This window comes from Palaemon carinicauda, chromosome 12 (genome assembly GCF_036898095.1).
Source record: "Palaemon carinicauda isolate YSFRI2023 chromosome 12, ASM3689809v2, whole genome shotgun sequence".
In the NCBI taxonomy this organism is placed as follows: Eukaryota; Metazoa; Arthropoda; class Malacostraca; order Decapoda; family Palaemonidae; genus Palaemon; species Palaemon carinicauda.
Genome location: NC_090736.1, coordinates 86,018,819 through 86,040,552, shown reverse-complemented (window position 1 = coordinate 86,040,552; position 21,734 = coordinate 86,018,819).

The window sequence follows — 21,734 nt, the reverse complement described above, 5'->3', positions numbered from 1 at the left end:
AGGTTTCGCGGAGTCATTAAAGCATTTCAAGTACATTGCATCTGTATCATTATCATCACCGACTGTTTTTCAGCTTTCGATAATATTTTTGAAATAAGAAGAATATCCGTTATTGGTAAGGAGCAAGTGTCTGACTATATATATATATATATATATATATATATATATATATATATATATATATATGTATATATATATATATATATATATATATATATATATATATATATATATATATATATATATATATGTGTGTGTGTGTGTGTATGTGTGTGTGTGTATACACATATATATATATATATATATATGCATATATATATATATATATTTATATATATATATATATATATATATATATATATATATATATATATATATATATATATATAAATTTATATATATATATATATATATATATATATATATATATATATATATATATATATGTGTGTGTGTGTGTGTGTGTGTGTGAGTGTGTGTGTGTGTGAATATGAAAATATATAAAGTGTATATATATATATATATATATATATATATATATATATATATATATATATATATATATATATATATATATATATATCCTGTCACACTTGTGAGAACGGGGTACCCCTAGAGGTCTTATTAAATTGTATTTTTCTGTGGTGAGCGCTTACCGATTTCACTTCAGAATCTCAGAGTAGTCCATAATAAAAAAAAACACAAGTTCATAATCTGTTGTTTGAAAGCGACTCTCAAGTCAACACCTTATTATTATCATATTCATTAGAAATATTTTGGAGGTTATTGTTGTGAGAGAAAGCGACAGATCACACACGAATCCCATTAGGAAACAGATGCTGTTCCTTGGTAGAAGCGATTCAATTTCGAGGAAGTATTCATTTGGATCCTTACGTAGTCGGTGAAAGGAAAGAATTGGACCTGTTGTAATCCATTTCATTCTCAAAAAACTTGCTCACATAGAATCTTTCATGAATCATATCGTGTGTCCGGTAAAACTCCATGCCTTTGTAAAATAATGCATAAATATTAGTAATGTTTATGTAAAACTAAAAAAAGTCTATTTTCAATTTTTATACTTACGAAATAAAGACTAAGTTTTCATCTGTCCGCATTGACGTATCTTCTTCACAAAGGATAAGCAAAATCCTCTAGTTGTCTTTTTGCAAAAACAAAACCATTTAGAGAAAGTTATACACAATCCTGAATTCTTTGGAGATCAGAGGAAAGCTCACACATCATCTCAGACGGACTCTGGTTTTAACTGAAGCGGCCATTTCTTTACGTACTTATTTTACTTTGATGGCTGCTTTTCCGGTCCCACACAGCAGGGAAACTCCACTCTCTACAGGACCTCCACTGTCGTTTTATCTTATTCGTTCAGAGTACTGACCTTTTCATGTCTCATATTCTTCATTTGTTGTTAAATCGTCACTGAAAAAAGACTTATGAAATAAGAAAGTCTTCAGTTTCCTTCTTGGGAGCTTATTATATAGACTCGGGGCCGCATATTCAAAGGCTCTCGAACCTACAGCAGACATATACAGTATCTACTTACTTACTTTACTTTACTTTGATTGTTGCTTTTCCGGTCCCATAGAGCAGGGGAACCACACTCTCTACAGGACCTCCACTGTCGTTGTTCCTTGTTCGTTTACAGTATTTATCTTTTCAAGTAATTTATTGTTCATTTACTGTTAAATCGTCACTGTCAAAAGACTTATGAAATAAGAAAGTCTTCAGGTTCCTCTTGAAAGCCTTAATGTCTTCAATCATTCGAATGTTTCGTGGGAGCTATCATATAGTATCGGGGCTGCATATTTAAAGGGTCTGGAGCCCAAAGTGGACATAAATCTAGGTTCCAACAGTTTAAAGCCATCTGTAACTATTCTCGTGTCGACACGATTTGTTGGCTGGCAATATGTAACAATACTCTCAAGTATTTTGGACGATCGGTTTTCATAACTTGTTGGGTTATTGTACATATTTTAGATTCAATTCTCGCTTTAATCGGCAGCCAGTATAAATCAAATAGTATAGGGGTGATCCTTTCACCAGGTGGGATACCTTTTATCAGTCTTGCTCCTCTGTTCATTATGTTTTGTAATTTCTTAAGTTGGATTTTTGGTAAATTGTAGTAGATAGAGTTGCAGTACTCAATCCTGGTAATAATACAGTTTATCAACAGTTTCTTAACAGAATTTTCGTCCAGGTACATTTTTTATAAACGCAATATTTCTTAAATGATAACCAGCAGTTTTTATTACATTATTTATTTGGGCATTTAGAGACAGGTTACAGTCAAGAAATAGGCCTAGATCTCGAACTTCACTAGAGATCGGCTACGAGGTATTATTTATGTTCATTTGAATATCTCTTAATTTTCTCACGCTGTTTTTCTTACCCACCACCATGAATTCAGTTTTGTTCTCATTTAATTCTAGTTGTTTAAATATCATCCATTCGCTAACACTATCAAGGATTCGGTTTAGAGTTTCATGTATAGTGTCATGTATATCATTTATGGAGAAGTAAAATTGTGTGTCATCTGCAAATAGTTTAAACTTCACGCCCTGCCTTTGTAGTATTTTCGATAGACCAATAGTATAGATGCAGAATAAGATTGGGCCAAGTACACTCCCCTGAGCCCTCGGTTTTAGGGTTAATGTGATGAATAAGAGTTTCCAATTTGTACACAATAATTTCTACCAACCAACTAGTCTTTTAGGTATTCGAAAGCTTTATCTTCAACGCCGATGGACCGTACATCATTTAGTAGCAGTTCATGCACAACTGCATCAAAAGCAGCATTTAGATCGAGCAGTATTAAGATACCACATTTATTTCCATCCATCATTTCTAGCATATCATTTACAACAGAGAAGAGGGCTGTCTCTATAGAGTATAGTTTTCTGTAAGCAGATTGGTTGTCAGGCAAAGCCTCTATTACTTCTAAGTGACTGACTAGTTGCTCGTGAATTACATATTTAAGCACTTTTGAGACAAATGATAGATTTGAAATAGGTCTATATGAGCTTAATTCTTGGTAGTCCAATACATTTTTCTTAACTGGTGTGACTATAGCCATTTTCTCAGATTTAGGAAACTTACATTCATCAACGCTTGCATTTGTTATTCTCATTATTATTTCGGCTAGACTAGAAAAGTCTCTTTCTCCAATTACTTCAGATATTGGCATAGCATCGATCGCGCAGTTTGTTTTCTTTGCTCTCTTGATAATTCTGGTGATGACATTTTGTGTTATGCTGTTAAATCGTATTAATTTTGTCTATGTGCCTGGTGTATCATTAATCTTATGTTGAATATTTACAAATGACTTGGTTGTGTTTTAAATTTTTGTTTTTAAAGAATACTAGAAAATCATTTGCTAGTTCCTGGTCACTGTATCCATCAGATAGCTTCTTTTCTTTTATATTTCCCATTATACCATTCAGGAGACGATATAACTTATTTATGTCTTATTGCTTCGAGGATCTTTCTTTTATAGTATTCATTTTTTCTCCTTGCATTTCTGCAAGATTTAATTCATTTCACCTCTTTGTTAAAGAAAAGGAAAAGTAGATTGCCTGATGTTTACCAATGATACAGTACTGATATGTTATGCAACGATCAAATAGCATCACTGTTGGCTAAATGTAAAGCAAAAATGGGAATGCTATTCAGACATTTTAAAACAAGAAAAGCTGAACACATGATTGTGGTTTACAAAACTTATGTACATAGTACACTCGAGTACTGCAATGTGATATGGTACCCACACTACCAAAAGGATATTGCACAAATAGAGAGTGTACAGAGGTATTTTACTGCTAGAATAGAAGTTAAGGACATTGACTACTGGGAAAGATGCAATGTTTAAAACTGTACAGTCTAGAAAGGAGAATAGAACACTACATGATAATACAAGTATGGAAGCAAATCGGAGGAATTACGAAAACATCATGGAGCTAAAAATATCAGAAAGAGCAAGCCGAGGTAGATTAATAGTGGCCAAAACTATACCAGGAAAACTAAGGAAGGCACACAGGACATTAATTCATAACACATCGTAATCGATAGCGCAGCGACGATTTAGTCCGCTGCCAGCTCATCTAAGAAACATATCAGGAGTGAGCGTAGATGTGTTTAGGAATAAGCTCGATAGATACCTAAGATGCAACCCGGATCATCCAAGACTGGAAGATGCAAAATACATCGGAAGATGCATTAGCAACTCTCTGTTGGATATACGAGGTGCCTCACGTTGAGGGACCAGGGGGGACCCAAACATAGAATAAGGCAGTAAGGTAAGGCTCTCTCTCTCTCTCTCTCTCTCTCTCTCTCTCTCTCTCTCTCTCTCTCTCTCTCTCTCTCTCTCTCTCTCTCTCTCTCTCAGTAATAAAAAGGTAATATAGGGCAAAATATTGTCAATACTATTATCGATATAAATCTAATGTATATTTTTATGGCAAATGAATATTTTTCTTTCATGTTCCTTCAGTGAATTAAATCTTTGGATGAATGCCTCACTCCCAACAATATTTACCAAGATTTTATCAAGTTGGTAGCGACTGCAGGTGTTACAAACGAATTAGCTTTAAAGCAATAAATAGTAGTAAATTGATATTGATTGACATCATTGTCATTGTTCTCATTAGCTTCGCAGATCATTTGAATTACAGTGCATGAGAAAATAGAAAGAAAATCCTGAAGACCCTATGGATTTGTGACACTATGAGACCTCATGGTTATCTTTAGGAATAGATAGTGTTAAGTGTCTTGTTACGTAATGCTTTATATCATTTCGATAAAAATATTTAAGTAATTGAAATATATGAAAAGATAGTAATATAATAAAAGAAATTTTTCGCAAAATTAAAGAGTGATTTGTTCCTATTGTAGAAAAGCATTTCCAGAAATTTGTAGTTTTCCTTGACATTACATAACTTCAAATTTACCTTTCTGTATAAAACGATTACCTGCTTTGAAAAAAAAAATTTCCACACTTTTTTTTCTCATTAGTACAAATGAAATTAGATTTCTCATGCCAGACGTAATTTTAGATCTCCCTGTATGGAGAGAGATAACTTCATAGTTAAAGTTAAAAGGTTTCTCTGTTACACCTCGCAATCAGTAAAATTTTCCCTAATCGGCTTTACATTGTTATTTTATTTGGCTGCGTACCACGATATTGGAAGATTAATGCAAAAGACATAAAAAAACTTAAAAAACAATTGAGGTCAATTTTAGTAATGAAAACTTCTAGTCAAGACTGTTGTTGCCCTAGCACAAAGTTAAGACAATTTAAATGTACGGACTCAACTTGATAGATAACTTGTTGCATGTGATTCAATACACTTTTATTTCTTCTTACTCTTAATTTAACAACATAGTTCAAGAACTTGATTTCTTGTTTTTCTTGTTGTAATTGTACAATGAAGGGGGTGGTTATGGACAAATATCTAATCTAATAACCGTAAGAATTTGGAAAACTTTATTTAGTAAAAAATTTTTGGCCATGGGAAAGAAATTTACAATAAAAAAAAATTTCCCGTTGTGCGGGCCAGATCAAAGACATTATCAGTGGAAGCTCTTATGATGTATTATATGAGAATGGCGTGAATCAAATTAATTTTGTTTTTTAAAAGGATGCATATCATATGAGGACTGTTCTAATCGCTCCGGTATGTATTTAATGATACTCATCCACTTCATATCGCTTGTAAATGAAAAAGAATTTGTCAAATGCTTCAAACACAAATGATTAAAAAATACATTAGAAGTTATTTATGTGAAAAGACGAAGTCATTTTAATATTTTCGGCATCAGGATTAAAACCACATCTTTTGGGGAAGTCTACCATAGTGTAATTAAAAAGTTTCCTCTAATCCATTCAATGCCCGAAATTACTTCTCCCCTCAGTGCCATTGGCTGCTTTCAGTTCGAAAAGTGAAAATAAGAAAAATAAAAAGTGAGGAGTATTGATTTGCTCTTAGCCTACCTTAAACACAAGGTTGATATAAAAAAATGACCCCAAGTGTCAATAGTGCCTCTCGTCCCTCCCTCCCTAACATGCAAAACAATTGTGTTTATTTTATCAATTCTCGGTCTAACAACAGCAGTCCGGAGTCCATCATAGACGTCGTGAGAAATCTTTTCTCGGAAAAAGAAATCACTATTGCATAAATGTCATGCAAAGATCACATGCCCGACGGCATTCGGAATGATCGAAATGCAAAGAGCCTGACTTCTCAGAAGAAAATCTCTCTCATGTCAACATGGCTTTAAACCACAACAAATGTTACCATTTGTCCAGATAACCAAAACACCCTACCTCCTGCCCAGGCAGCTCACCTCAACATGATAACTGTACGTAACATTGCTGAAAAAGCCTTGGAGCTGTCAACTTCGCTTTCAAATAACTCTGAAGATCTCCGTGCAATCCCTGATGCAATCGCTGCAATGAGGCAGTATATCAGTGATGCAGTGGGGCAGCAAATCATTGATGCAGTCACTGCAATGAGGCAACAAATCAGTGATGCATTGGGTCAGCAAATCAGTGATGCAATCGCTGAGATGAAATAATTAATCAGCGATGCATTGGCTCTGCAAATCAAAGATGCATTCGCTTCCATGGGGCTGCAAATCAATGAGATACTGAATCATATTGGAGAGTTGAAGGAAAAATATAATAAGTTGAATGACGCCACGGGCCAGCCCCAGTTAATTCATACACAACCCTTGACTGACCCCACATCCATCTCAGACCCACAAAACACTCTCTCTGGCCTGCCAGATACAGACCAAAGGATCGTTACGGAGCAAACACCAGTTTTGGATACCACCACATCCTCCTTCCCATAGTTAGACGAGAGAGATTCAAGAGATGTACCATCCACTCCTACCTCACACAACCCCCCTCCCTGTTACCGATCCAAATGCCGGGGTGCTAATGTCAAATGCCCAAGAAGACGACGAGGGTTGGCTGACCTCTTGATGAAAGACAAAGTTCCGACCAGACCGCAACCGTAGACAGGTCAGCCAGCATTCATCTGGGAATATCTCCCCTCACCACCACCCACAGAAGAGATGCCACATCAATGTGCACAACCTGCATTCTTCAGTGACTGAACATGCCATCAGGCTACATGTTACGAAACTAGCAGGATCAGACCCCTTCATTCTTCATAGCTTCAAGTGAAAGGTACAAGGTCAAGTTGCATACAGGGTTTCCTGTTTATTCCATCATTGAAAGCTTCTAGTAGGGAAAAACTTTAGCTCTGAAGTAGGAGTGTCCTTTTATGATCTTAAGAGAGACTAGTCTCCCCCCAAGACCCTAAACACCCGAATTGATCTACAGCACTCAGCCTCACCCAGCAATGCCTTGGCACCTGCCACACCCACTCCCCCTGAGATCTTAGCTCTTATCTCCAAAGGTTGGCAAAAATCATGAAGTCATTGAGTATTTTGTCATGGAACATATACGGGATCAAGTGGAATTTACAAGTTTTTAATGAGTTCTGCAATGATTTCCGTGGCATTATTGCACTGCAACAAACCTTACTCCTCCCCAATGACCAGGCTGTCAGTGACTCGGTTCAGGTTGATTATAACAGCTTCTCTGTTGCGTCGATGTATACAAACGACTATATCATTCAAGGACGTCTGAAAGGTGGTCTCTCATTTCTATGGCTTAGATCTTTGGATAAGCGCATGAAACCAGTGACCTATCAAACCAACAGACTTCTCGGCCTGCAAGTAACGATCGAGGATAAAACCTTATTAGTGATTAATGCATACTTCTCCCTGGAGTGCCCTTCAAACTTTGATCAGTATTGTATAATGTTTGGAAAAGTTCAAGGTATTATCAATGATACCTCCGCTGACCATGTGTGCCTAATAGGAGACTTTAATGGATATCGAACTAGACTATTTTATGATGAATTACAGCATCTCTGTCCTCAATAATCTCTTCAAATTGATGTTGCCATCCTGCCTCCTTCCTCCTTTATTTATATACAAAACAGAAATATTCTCTCAAGCACATCTTGGCTTGATCATTGTATTACCACTGACTGCTTGCATAGCTCTATCTCTGAATGTATTATACAATACAACCTATCATCTGCATTCGACCACATACCCCTGCAGGTCACATTTTTACACCCTCCCTCCCGGTGGTACCCATCTAAAGGGCCATCCATCACATGGGACTTCACCAACCTCTAAAAATCCACTTCATTCAAGCGCTCATCTGAGAGTAATCTCCACTCAATAACCCTGCCTGCTGAAGCCCTACTCTGTAATAATCCAATTGCCACAATGAGCAGCAAAAAGCCAAACTAAAGGAATTCTACATAAATATGATAAATTCCATACGGAGCTCGGGCAGGGACATGTTTAGATTCTCTAGAGGTAACCATCGAAAAATACCTGGTTGGAATGATTTAGTTAAAGACCTCTATGCACTCTCGAGAAATGTTCCTTCTTTGGAGGAACAGTGGGAGCCAGAGAGAAGATCCCCTTACTCTACAGATGAGGTAAGTGAGAGCACAGTTCAAACTTGCTCTTCGTCAATGTCGTAGAAACGAAAATCAGCTACGAGCCGATGCACTATCCAGAAAATAGACCACCCATTACTTCCCCCGTCTTTGCAAAGATATTGATTCACTATACCCAAAGTCAAAGAAATTATGCCAAAGAGTAGGGGATGCAGTCGGCGAAGAATCCTTTGCAAGAATTTGTGGGGATCACTTTAGTGCCATCCTTAATTGCATAAATGATCAAGATAACCAGAATGAAGTCGATACTCTCACCAATGTCAATCAAGAAAATACCCGGTAACAAGGCATCAGGTTGCAATGGCCTTCCCACCAAGGCTTTTAAATTCTGCTACCCTATAATTTATATCATAGTTGCTGCACTATTCAAAGCCTATATAATACACCAATATCTCCCCGAAACCCTTCTACTTGTCCACTTAATACCTCTCATAAAAACAAACTGAAGGATCTGAGTGACCCAGGAAACTACCACCCCATTACCATCACAAAAATTTTATCGAAGATATTTGAATCTCTTCTATTCCATCGCCTTACACTCTTTCTCCACACAGCAGACAATCGATTTGGTTGTAAGACTAACCACTCGACTGACACCTGTATATATATTTTGAGGGAGATATTGAATTTTTAAATATAATCGACCCCCTCAGTCTACTTATAGTTTGTAGACGTGCGGAAGGCATTTGACAGAGTGAACTATTTGAAATTCTTTTTGAAACTACGCAAAAGTGGAACTCCTCTATATCTCATCAGCATACTATACTGTTGTTTTTCAACACAGCAGTTCTGTGTCAAATGGGGCAATGTCCTGTCCCAGCTATTCGGATCATCTAATAGTCTCAGGCAAGAATGCATCCTTTCACCATATTATTTAATGTTTACACAGATTATTTGAACATCAGTCTGAATTCACTTCCCATTGGTTGTACAGTTAATGGCTTTTCCATAAATATCTTTTGCTACACTGACGATATGGTCCTCATTGCCCCTTCTGTCCAAGGCCTACAACGTCTTATCGACATCTGCAAAGCATAAGCTAGTAAACATGACATAATATATAACGAATCGAAGACACAGTGCATATCTGTCCTTCCTAGAGCTCCCCGATTCGTAGAAGACCCACATATATTCTTCAAAAACCATCATCTAGCACTTGTCAATAATTTTCCTTACCTAGGTCACATCATTACGAAAGATTTAAAGGACACATCTGACATTGAAAACAGGTGACGTAAGTTGTGTTGCCCAGGGAACATGGTAACAAGAAGATTTGCCTTCTTCCGCCATGATACCAAAAAACTCCTGTTTCAAACCTATTACTATAACGTGTACGGCTGCTAGCTATGGGCAAACTACACGCGTGAATTGATGAGATGTATCATAGTCATTCACAATGATATCTTAAGATGCCTCACTAATACCCTGAGGCACCATCCCGCTTCAGTGATGTTTGTTGAAAATAGACTGGATAATCTAAAAACCATCATCTGACGCTCTATAGTAAGTCTCACCTCCCACCTACGATCTAGTGAAAATCCACTAATTCAAAATGTGCTTGCAAGTGCAGCTATAATAAAATCCAAAATGTGGGAAACCTGGAGTAGGGAAGTGTCAGTGCAATGAATTGTAGCCACTAATCTTTGTTGGTGTGGCCTTGCAAAATCTTCATCACCTAAATAACTTGGGTATAATATCCAGTAAAGTTATGATAATATCTTTTATTATATTGTATCTTTGCTGCCTGGAAGTCCCGTATTTCCTTCACACCAACTGCTCTGTGACTAGATTTTTTTTTTCAGGGTACTATCATTATCCAAGCAATTTTTGTTCCAACATATTTATAATTGGCATCTCCATTCTTTTTTTCTTTCCACTTTTTATTTGTTGATATGCATGTTATCATCATTATTAAGGTATAATGTTATTGTGATTTTGTTACCCAGACCTTGGAACTCTGTGGGCAACCTGGTGATTGATGTATGTACCGTATAACTGGTATTATTGTATATCTTATCTTTTATTTACTAATGTCATAAGTGTAAGATCACTGTACCCCTATCGTATATGGCTTTTTTGACATAAAGATTATTATTATTATTATTATTATTATTATTATTATTATTATTATTATTATTATTATTATTATTATTAAGATATAATCTGTCTGATATAGCTCAGTGCTGTATAAGGACGGAGCAAAATGTACATATTGTATTACCCTGTTCATTATATTGCCAGTATTACGGAGAATTTTTGCGGTGTGGTGAGATTTAGGCAGCCCATCCGTTTTCCTAAAGTACACTTTAAAAGTTTGTTAGAACGACAATTTAGATGAGAGAGAGAGAGAGAGAGAGAGAGAGAGAGAGAGAGAGAGAGAGAGAGAGAGAGAGAGAGAGAGAGAGAGAGAGAATATACATGGAGGGAACGTTAGTCTTTCAACCCTAAAACGAAAATGAAACGTAAATTTCTTGTAGATGAGTTTTTCCATATCACACGTGTGAACCTGTACTCCATCATGTTGATTAAAGAATCAAGTGTTTTTTTTTTTTTTTGTCTTCATTTTTAGCCTGTATCTCGTATTCAATTTAGAACTCTCAAGATCTTTTTCGATATTATTTTGTTCAAGGAAATCATTTGATTTTTACCTCTACTTGAAATTATAAATATTTTTTTTTCTCAAGTTCTTTAACGTTTTCATTGTATATTAGATGAATTTTCCTGTAATGAAATCGTTTTCTTTTCGATATAAACGTATTTGTTCCTTTACTAAATGAATAGGTATATCTCTTTTCAAATATTGGGCTCTGCAAACTGCTCAACCTCTCATGTCTTCCATTTAATTATCCAGTCATGTAATTGCTCTCTCTCTCTCTCTCTCTCTCTCTCTCTCTCTCTCTCTCTCTCTCTCTCTCTCTCTCTCTCTCTCTCTCTCTCTCTCTCTCTCTCTCTCTCAGATTTCAGTTCCTTATTAGCTTCCAAAGGCCTTAATTTTGATATAAATTCTCCCCAATAATGATTCTTTCCCTTTTTTGTAGCTTAGAAGTTATGATATTATCTTCACAAATGTTGCTTCATTTTTCATTTAGGTATGGACGAGGCATATACATTAGTTAATATTGATAAGAAACACATTGAGATGAAAAGGCTAAAGATAAACAGTATAACATGCGCAATATGTTTTAGAAGTGTGAAAAAGTGTCTCATGTTAAAAACGTCCTAAATCAAACTTTAGTTCATTCATGTATATGTTAATGCTAGTTTCATGTTTATTGTTTTAATAGATTTATTGTAAAGGTAAATTTGCACTGGACAAAATTATCAATTTGATTCAATCCTTCATCATTTAAAAGTTTAAGGACAGCTCATGAATTGCAAAGGCAAGGGACAGTGACAATGCCTTAACAGAACAATATTTTTATTATTATTATTATTATTATTATTATTATTATTATTATTATTATTATTATTATTATTATTATTATTATTATTATTATTATTATTATTATTATTATAGGAAAAAACGAATTTTGAACAATAATGTTTAATATATCAATAGATTTAGGATTACTAGGGTTTCTAAAGTTTTTATTATCCTTGTACATTCTATTTGCTACGATTTCAATTTCTTGAGATCGTAGCAAACATAATGTACAAGGATAATAACAACTTTAGAAACCTAAGTAAATCTAAATTAATTAATATATTTAGCTTTATTGATCAAGATTAATTATTCATTTTTAACAAAGAGTATTACAAACAAAAATATGGACTAGCTACAGGGAATTCTATTCCAGCTACTTTGGCCAATATTTTCTTGTTTTCACGAGACTGAATGGTTAGAAAATTTTTATTAAACCTGTTTTATATAAAACATATGTGGATAACACATTTATTATTTTTAAATAAATCAAATGTCTCTCAACATAGTAATATCAAATTCACCATGGAAACTGAAAACGAAGGTAAAATGTCATTTTGGACGTACTAATCACGAAAACTTCTGACCTTAACATATATATGGATGTTTTTTGGAAGCCCATATTTACTGGTCTTGGTTTGAATTTTTTAAATGAGTGCAACTTAAGGTATAAAATGAACAACATCAATACTCTCATTAATAGAGCATATAAGCTTTCATCAAATAATTTGAATAACCACAAAGAAATAACAATCCTAAAGGAATTCTTTAACAACAATGGTTACCGAGACAATTTATTTTACAAAAAAAGTACATTACAGTTAGAAAAAAGGTAAAAAAGACCCATTCAGAAATACTCTTCTCCTAAAAGACAAAGTTAACAGACTACTAAGTTATCTTAATAAAGGTAAAGATATAACAGATGAAGAATATAAAAAATTTACATGCTTGTCACAATCCTGGTATTGCATATGGTTTGCAAAAAGTACATAAAGAGAATATCCCTTAAAGACCAGTAATATTGTCGATCAATACACCAAATTTTAATTAGGCAAAATTTCTGATTCCTAATATAGAAGATTGGGAAAATAATGAATACCCCATGGAAAATTCATATGCATTATTGGATTATTTAAAACATTTTAGACTGCAAAATAATCATTATATAGGAAACTTAGCCTTCGGAAGATCATATACATCAGTCCCACCAAAGAAGTTATTGAAATCGTATAAAATAAAATGTACAAGGATGATAACTTTAGAAACCTAAGTAAATCTAAATATATTGATGTATTAAACATTATAATTTTTATCATTATTATTACTATATTTATCATTATTATTATTATTAATATTATTATTATTATTATTATTATTATTATTATTATTATTATTATTATTATTATTATTATCATCATTATTATTATTATTATTATTATTATTATTATTATTATTATTATCATTATTATTATTAGTATTATTATTATTATTGTTATTATTATTTATTTTTTTTTTTGGTAGAAGACCCTCCTTCAAACAGGTGGAGTTGAATACTATGGCTGCATCGGCAGAATTCAATTTCTTGTCCAATTTCTCGATTCTACGGACAATTCTTTTTTCAGGGTTGCTACATTCAGCTAGCAAGGTGGCAAAGGTCATCGGGTGGGTGAAGGATACAATTCAGGTTTAGGCTGGATGTAATTAATACAAGTACAAGTAATACTCAAAAATTACAACAGGTAAAGTCAGGAGTGGAGTGCGACGCGTTTTGGAACTGCTTGCTCCGTCTTCAGGCGAAAAGTGAGGCTCTGGCTGGATCTGGGTCCTTATATATCCCAGCTCTGGTTCGTAGAGAGGGGCCTCGAATTTTGATTGGTCGATCGGATGTGATAGGCTCGGGTGGCAGATATACGACGAGCTTGGCTCTGCCTCCCAGGCTGAGAGGTAGGAAGGAATTCTGAATTCTGATTGATCAAGACGAGCGCCGAGCTAGCCGTAAAGTCAGGCAGTCTCCTCTCTCGCTCAGTGGACTGGGCTGAGAGGGGTATCCGAGCTCCCTGATTGGCTGAGACGCGCGCCGAGACGGGATCAAAGTCAGGCAGCCCATTCCTACTCCTCAGCAAACTGTTATTCCGGACCATGTTCACCGCTAAAATCGGCATTCGTCCCGACGATTTCTCCATTTGTGGGAGTGTCAGGATTGGGGTTGTCATCGTTCTGGGGTTCTTGTTCTTGGTTCCTAGCATTGGTACGTCGACAGGATGGTAGGAGGAACATCTCTTAGGTCGTATTCAACGCTGGTTTCTCGTTCTGGATTGACAGAGCTTCCAATATTCGTAGGCGCCTGCTGTCAGGGGCGCTGCCGATAATTTTGGTATTGGCGACGTTGTCAGCCTGGCTAATTTGGGTGTTATGTCGCTGTAGAGCATGATTTCTTATAGCACCTTGCAGGACGTGGCACGAAATCTTCTTCGAAAGTTTCATAGTAGTCATACCTATGTATTTGCAGGGGCATCCTCGGACTGGGGATTGGTAAGAGTAGACTACATTTGTCTTCTTCAGAGGATCGTTCTCAGGGGGCACTGGATTGTTTCTCATAATCAAGCTGCGGGTTTTTTCAGTCTGGTAATAGATGGTGAGTTTCACTTTCGTGGTCTCATCAGTGGGTGACACATTGTTAGTGATGATGTCTTTAATGGCCTTCTCATCCCGCTGATATTCTGCGTGCATGAGGCCTTTGTAGTAAACCTTGATGTCTTTAGATCGGTTGGTGGGGTTGTTGGACCTATCTCTAGTGCCGTCGGACCCCTGGCTGGCGCTGTCGGACCCTTCCACCGCAGAAGACCCATACCACTTGTCCATAGCTGTCCTCACTGCACGCTGGACTTGCTTGTTGCTGTAGCTGTTGTTGATGAGAACCTGTGCGGCCCTTTCCAGCTCCTTGTGGGTGTCACTCCATGACAAGCAGTGTGACAAGGCCCTGCGTACAAAGGCCTTGATGGTCGAGGCCCTGTAGCGGGCAGGACATTCACTTTCGCCATTTAAACACATGCCAAGATTTGTGGGCTTAGTGTAGACTGTGGTCTGGAATCCCTCGTTGGTGGAAGAAATCAAGACATCCAGGAACGGGAGGCTGTTGTCGGCACTGTTCTAGAGGGTGAAGTGGAGGACGCTGTTGTCCTCAAATGTCCTCCTTAGGCTCTCGATGGCTTGGGTGGAAGTAGCTTTGATGAAAGTGTCGTCAATATAAAGGAAAAAAGCGAGAGGGCACTCGAGTTGGGAGAATACCCTCTCCTCTACTAATCCCATGAAAAAGTTAGCGAAGGTACACCCAAGGGCGAGCCCATCACCACGCCATCCTTTTGCAAGTGCATGTGCCCACGGTGAGTAGTAAAGGGGGCCCTCTTAGTGCAGATGGCAAGGAGGGTCCGAAGGGCTTGCTCTGGGATTATCAATTTGGGAGTCGTCTCATCCTTGTAGACTCTATCGGCGATAGAGTGAAACTCATCATCTATTACCAGACTGAAAAAACCCGCAGCTTGATTATGATAAACAATCCAGCTCCCCCTGAGAACGATCCTCTGAAGAAGACAAATGTAGTCTACTCTTACCAATGCCCAGTCCGAGGATGCCCCGGCAAATACATAGGTATGACTACTATGAAACTTTCGAAGAGGATTTCGTGCCACGTCCAGCAAGGTGCTATAAGAAATCATGCTCTACAGCGACATAACACCCAAATTAGCCGGGCAGACGTCGTCGTCAATACCAAAATTAACGGCAGCGCCCCTGACAGCAGGCACCTATGAATATTGGAAGCTCTCTTAATCCAGAACGAGAAACCAGCGTTGAATACAACCCAAGAGATGTTCCTCCTACAATCCTGCTGACGTACCAACGCTAGGAGCCAAGAACAAGAACCCCAGAACGATGACAACCCAGATCCTGACACCCCCACAAATGGAGAAATCGTCTGGCCGAATGCCGATTTTGGCGGCGAACATGGTACGGAATAACAGTCTGCTGAGCGTAGGAATGGGCTGCCTGACTTTGATCCCGTCTCGGCGCTCGTGTCAGCCAATCAGGGAGCTTGGATACCTCTCTCAGCCCAGTCCACTGAGCGAGAGAGGAGACTGCCTGACTTTACGGCTAGCTCGGCGCGCGTCTTGACCAATCAGGATTCAGAATTCCTTCCTACCTCTCAGTCTGGGAGGCAGAGCCAAGCTTGTTGTACATCTGCCACCCGAGGCTATAACCTCCGATCTACCAATCAAAATTCGAGGCCCCTCTCTACGAACTAGAGCTGGGATATATAAGGACCCAGATCCAGGCAGAGCTTCACATCTCGCCTGAAGACGGAGCAAGCAGTTCCAAAACGCGTCGCACCCCACTCCTGATTTTACATGTTGTAATTTTCGAGTATTACTTGTACTTGTATTAATTACATCCAGCCTTAACCTGAATTGTATCCTTCACCCACCCGATGACCTTCGCTACCTTGCTAGCTGAATGTAGCAACCCTGAAAAAAGAATTGTCCGTAGAATCGAGAAATTGGACAAGAAATAGAATTCTGCCGATGCAGCCATAGTATTCAACTCCACCTGTTTGAAGGAGGATCTCTTACCAAAATATACAGAAATCCATCTGCAAGTCTCGTCGGCCTTGAACGATCCCGGGACCCATTCATACAGAAGAAACCTTCTCCAATGCCAAATCCAGCAAAAGAAGGCCCTGAAGGACGAGCTCTACGCCCTTCGGGTTCGCCTTGATGATGAATGGACCAGCTTGAGGGATGGAGGAGAAGCCCAGCTTGCTACTGACGTCCCCCTAGAGGTTGACAGCGACCCCGAGGACGAGGACCCCCCTGATGACGATGCCCATGATGATCGACGCCCCGATATCGACATCCCCAACCATAAAGAGGACCTTGGAGGTGGCCTGAGCTACCCCAACAACATCATCCATGCCCTAAAAGTCCTTAAGGAGAGGAACTTGAAGAAGAGGAGGAGGACCATCTTGAGGAAGCTGGTCACCCTCAATGGCGGAAAGCTGAGGATCCCAGAGGTCCGCCAGGAATACATTAACACCTCCAGCTACATCCCTATGCCAGCACAGGAGCAGATCCTCAAGATGGGCCTCAACTGCCGCTTCATCACCTGACCGAGACCAACTGACAAGCGCCTGGAGATGGAATTACTCCTAGATTCCATCCTCAACCTCCAAGAACGTGGTGCCCTCCGGACGACTGACGCCCTTCAGCCGCTTCTGCTCGCCGAGGCCCTTACTGATAGGGGCAGATACAGCAGTGGCATCGTTTCTAAGGAGATGAGAGCTGCTGCTAAAGAGCTCAAACGAGTAGCTGATGTTACCGTCCGCCAAGCCGACAAGACAGCTGCCTTTGTACTCATCAACACCCACGAGTACCACGAGAAATTGGACGCCATACTCGCTGACCTGACCAAATTCGAGCGCCTCAAGAGCAACCCTGTTGAAGACATCAAGAGGGAGGCAAATCGCACCATCGAGGCCATTAATGCTGCAACTAACGCCGTACACCTGCCCATGATTTCGGGAGATTATGGACTTGGTTACCTCTACGGCAATGTTAAAACCCACATGCAAGGCAACCCACTTCGACCTATCATCAGCCAATGCCATACGCCTACATACCAGCTGGCCAAGAAACTGAACACGATTTTGACGCCATATGTCCCCGACCGTCACTGTGTGGCCTCCTCTGCCAAATTCCTGGAGAGGATCAAGGACGTCCGCGGGGAGGGGGTCATAGCATCGATGGACGACGAATCTTTGTTCACTAATGTCCCTGTTGACGAAACCATCGACCTTATCGCCGATAGAGTTTATAGGGACGAGACGACTCCCGAATTGAATATCCCAGAGCAAGCCCTTCGGACCCTCACTTGCCATCTGCACTAGGAGGGCCCCCTTTACTACTCACCGTGGGCACATGTACTTGCAAAAGGATGGCGTGGCGATGGGCTCGTCCTTGGGCGTAGTCCTTGCTAACTTTTACATGGGAAAAGTAGAGGAGAGGGTATTCTCCCAACTCGAGTGCCCCCTTGCTTATTATCGTTATATTGACGACACTTTCATCAAAGCTACTTCCACCCAAACAATCGAGAACCTAAGGAGGACCTTTGAGGACAACAGCGTCCTCCACTTCACCCTTGAGAACAGCGCCGACAACAGCCTCCCGTTCCTGGATGTCTTGATTTCTTCCACCAACGAGGGATTCCAGACCACCGTCTACACTAAGCCCACAAATCTCGGCATGTGTTTAAATGGCGAAAGTGAATGTCCTGCCCGCTACAGGGCCTCGACCATCAAGGCCTTTGTACGCAGGGCCTTGTCACACTGCTAGTCATTGACTGACACCCACAAGGAGCTGGAAAGGGCCGCACAGGTCCTCATCAACAACGGCTACAGCAACAAGCAAGTCCAGCGTGAAGTGAGGACAGCTATAGACAAGTGGTATGGGTCTTCTGCGGTGGAAGGGTCCGACAGCGCTAGCCAGGGGTCCGACAGCACTAGAGATAGGTCCGACAACCCCACCAACTGATCTAGAGACATCAAGCTTTACTATAAAGGCCTCATCCACGCAGAATATCAGCGGGATGAGAAGTCCATTAAAGACATATTCACTAACAATGTGTCACCCACTGATGAGACCACGAAAGTGAAACTCACCATCTATTACCAGACTGAAAAAACCCGCAGCTTGATTATGAGAAACAATCCAGTGCCCCCTGAGAACGATCCTCTGAAGAAGACAAATGCAGTCTACTCTAACCAATGCCCAGTCCGAGGATGCCCCGGCAAATACATAGGTATGACTACTATGAAACTTTCGAAGAGGATTTCGTGCCACGTCCAGCAAGGTGCTATAAGAAATCATGCTCTACAGCGACATAATACCCAAATTAGCCGGGCAGACATCTTCGCCAATACCAAAATTATCGGCAGCGCCCCTGACAACAGGCACCTACGAATATTAGAAGCTCTCTTAATCCAGAACGAGAAACTAGCGTTGAATACGACCTAAGAGATGTTCCTCCTACCATCCTGTCGACGTACCAACGCTAGGAACCAAGAACAAGAACCCCAGAACGATGACAACCCCAATCCTGACACCCCCACAAATGGAGAAATCATGTGGCCGAATGCCGATTTGGGCGGAGAACATGGTCCGGAATTTCAGTCTGCTGAGCGTAGGAATGGGCTGCCTGACTTTGATCCCGTATCGGCGCGCGTCTCAGCCAATCAGGGAGCTCGGATACCTCTCTCAGCCCAGTCCACTGAGTGAGAGAGGAGACTGCCTGACTTTACGGCTGGCTCAGCGCACGTCTTGACCAATCAGGATTCAGAATTCCTTCCTACCTCTCAGCCTGGGAGGCAGAGCCAAGCTCATCATACATCTGCCACCCGAGCCTATAACCTCCGATCAACCAATAAAAATTCGAGGCCCCTCTCTACGAACCAGAGCCGGGATATATAAGGACCCAGATCCAGCCAGAGCCTCACTTCTCGCCTGAAGACGGCGCAAGTAGTTCCACAACGCATCGCACTCCACTCTTGACTTTACCTGTTGTAATTTTCGAGTATTACTTGTACTTGTATTAATTACATCCAGCCTTAACCTGAATTGTATCCTTCACCCACCCGATGACCTTTGCCGCCTTGCTAGCTGAATGTAGCAACCTTGAAAAGAGAATTGTCCGTAGAATCGAGAAATTGGACAAGAAATTGAATTCTGCCGGTGCAGCCATAGTATTCAACTCCACCTATTATTATTATTATTATTATTATTATTATAATTATTATTATTATTATTATTATTATTATTATTATTAATTGATAAGGTACAACCGTAGGCTGCAACAGGGAAAAATAGCCCAGTGAGAAAAGGATATAATAAAACAAATAAACTGCACGAACAGAATAATTTGAAATATTTTAAGAACAGCAAAAGCATTAAAATAGACCTTTCATATAAAAAAAAAATTAAGAACTTAAAAAAAAAAACAAGAGTAAATGAAATAATATAAAAAAAAATGTGCCCAAGTATACCCTCAAGGGAGAGAACTCTTCCCCCAAAAAAGTGGAAGACCATGGTACTGGGGCTATAACACTAAACAAGACTAGAGAATAATGGTTCGATTTTGGCCTGCTTTTCTCCTAGAAGAGCTGCTTACCGTAGCTATAGAGTATCCTTTGCCCTTACTAAGAGGAAAATAACAACTGAATAATTATAGTAAAGTATTTTAACTATAAATATTTCGCCAGTCGTCTCTATCTTGAGGTTTTGAATCAATACTTCTCCAATCATCATCTCCTACTTCACGCTTAATAGTCCTCAAGTATTTAGGCCTGTGTCTTCCAACTCTTCTAGTGTCTTATGGAGTCCAGTTGAAATTTGGTGAAGTAATATCTCTTGGGGAGTGGGAAGAGCATGCTCAAACCATCTCCATGTAGCTCTCACCAAGATCTCATCCCAATAACTAATTTACTTTGTAGAGCATCTCTGAATATGCATGCCTTCTACATAGATGCTTTCCTTCATCAACATTTCACCTTACATTTACATATCTTTAGAACGGTTTCTTATTTGTGCTTTCTCCTATATTTTTATTATCATACTTTTGTTATAACTTTCTGTCTCCTTATTTCCGTTAAAATATACTCAACAACAAGCAGTGCACAAAAATAAGTAACGGTTTTACATAGATAATTGCAAACATACTTATAACATCTTTTTGGTTCTTTTTCTTCTTAGTTTAAAATCGGAATATGAAAGGAAAAATTCCTCCAGGGTTTTACTATTCCAAACTTTTATTTTTCTTCAATAACCACACACAGTAGGTAGGGTTTTTGCTAGAAGGAAATCGTGTTGGGAGAGGTTATTCAGTATTAAAAACAAAATCTCCAGCGACAACTATTGCAACATTAAACGACGGTTTCTTTATACATCAGCTGCAAGTCTCTCTCTCTCTCTCTCTCTCTCTCTCTCTCTCTCTCTCTCTCTCTCTCTCTCTCTCTCTCTCTCTCTCGCTTGATTTGTATATGCCTTCAAAACTGTTAGCAACTCACTTTATTATCGCAGAAGAGGGGAATCAAAATAGGACATTTTAAAAGGATTCCATATTGATGATGGGAGTAACAAGCTGGTGTTAGGAAACGAAAGGTTCGATGTATTAAATGCCAAAAACTATAATGAATTTTATATTTAAGACTACCATAGCTTCATATGTGAACTAACACACATGCGTACATATATATATATATATATATATATATATATATATATATATATATATATATATATGTGTGTGTGTATATATATATATATATATATATATGTATATATATATATATATATATATATATATATATATATATATATATATATATATATACATATATATATGTATATATATACATATACTGTATATATATATATATATATATATATATATATATATATATATATATATATATATATATATATATATATATATATATGTGTGTGTGTGTGTGTGTGTGTGTGTGTGTGTGTGTGTGTTTTCAAAAAAGCCCATAAAAGAAACATAGGAAATATGAATAAATCACACTATATTTCTGTCAATAAACATCGACCCTCTTCAGGATGTAAAGTAAAAATGAGGGATACAGTGGAGAGTGACGGTTTATATATGAAAGCAAAAGGGTGTGTTCAATTTTTCTATAGTTGTTA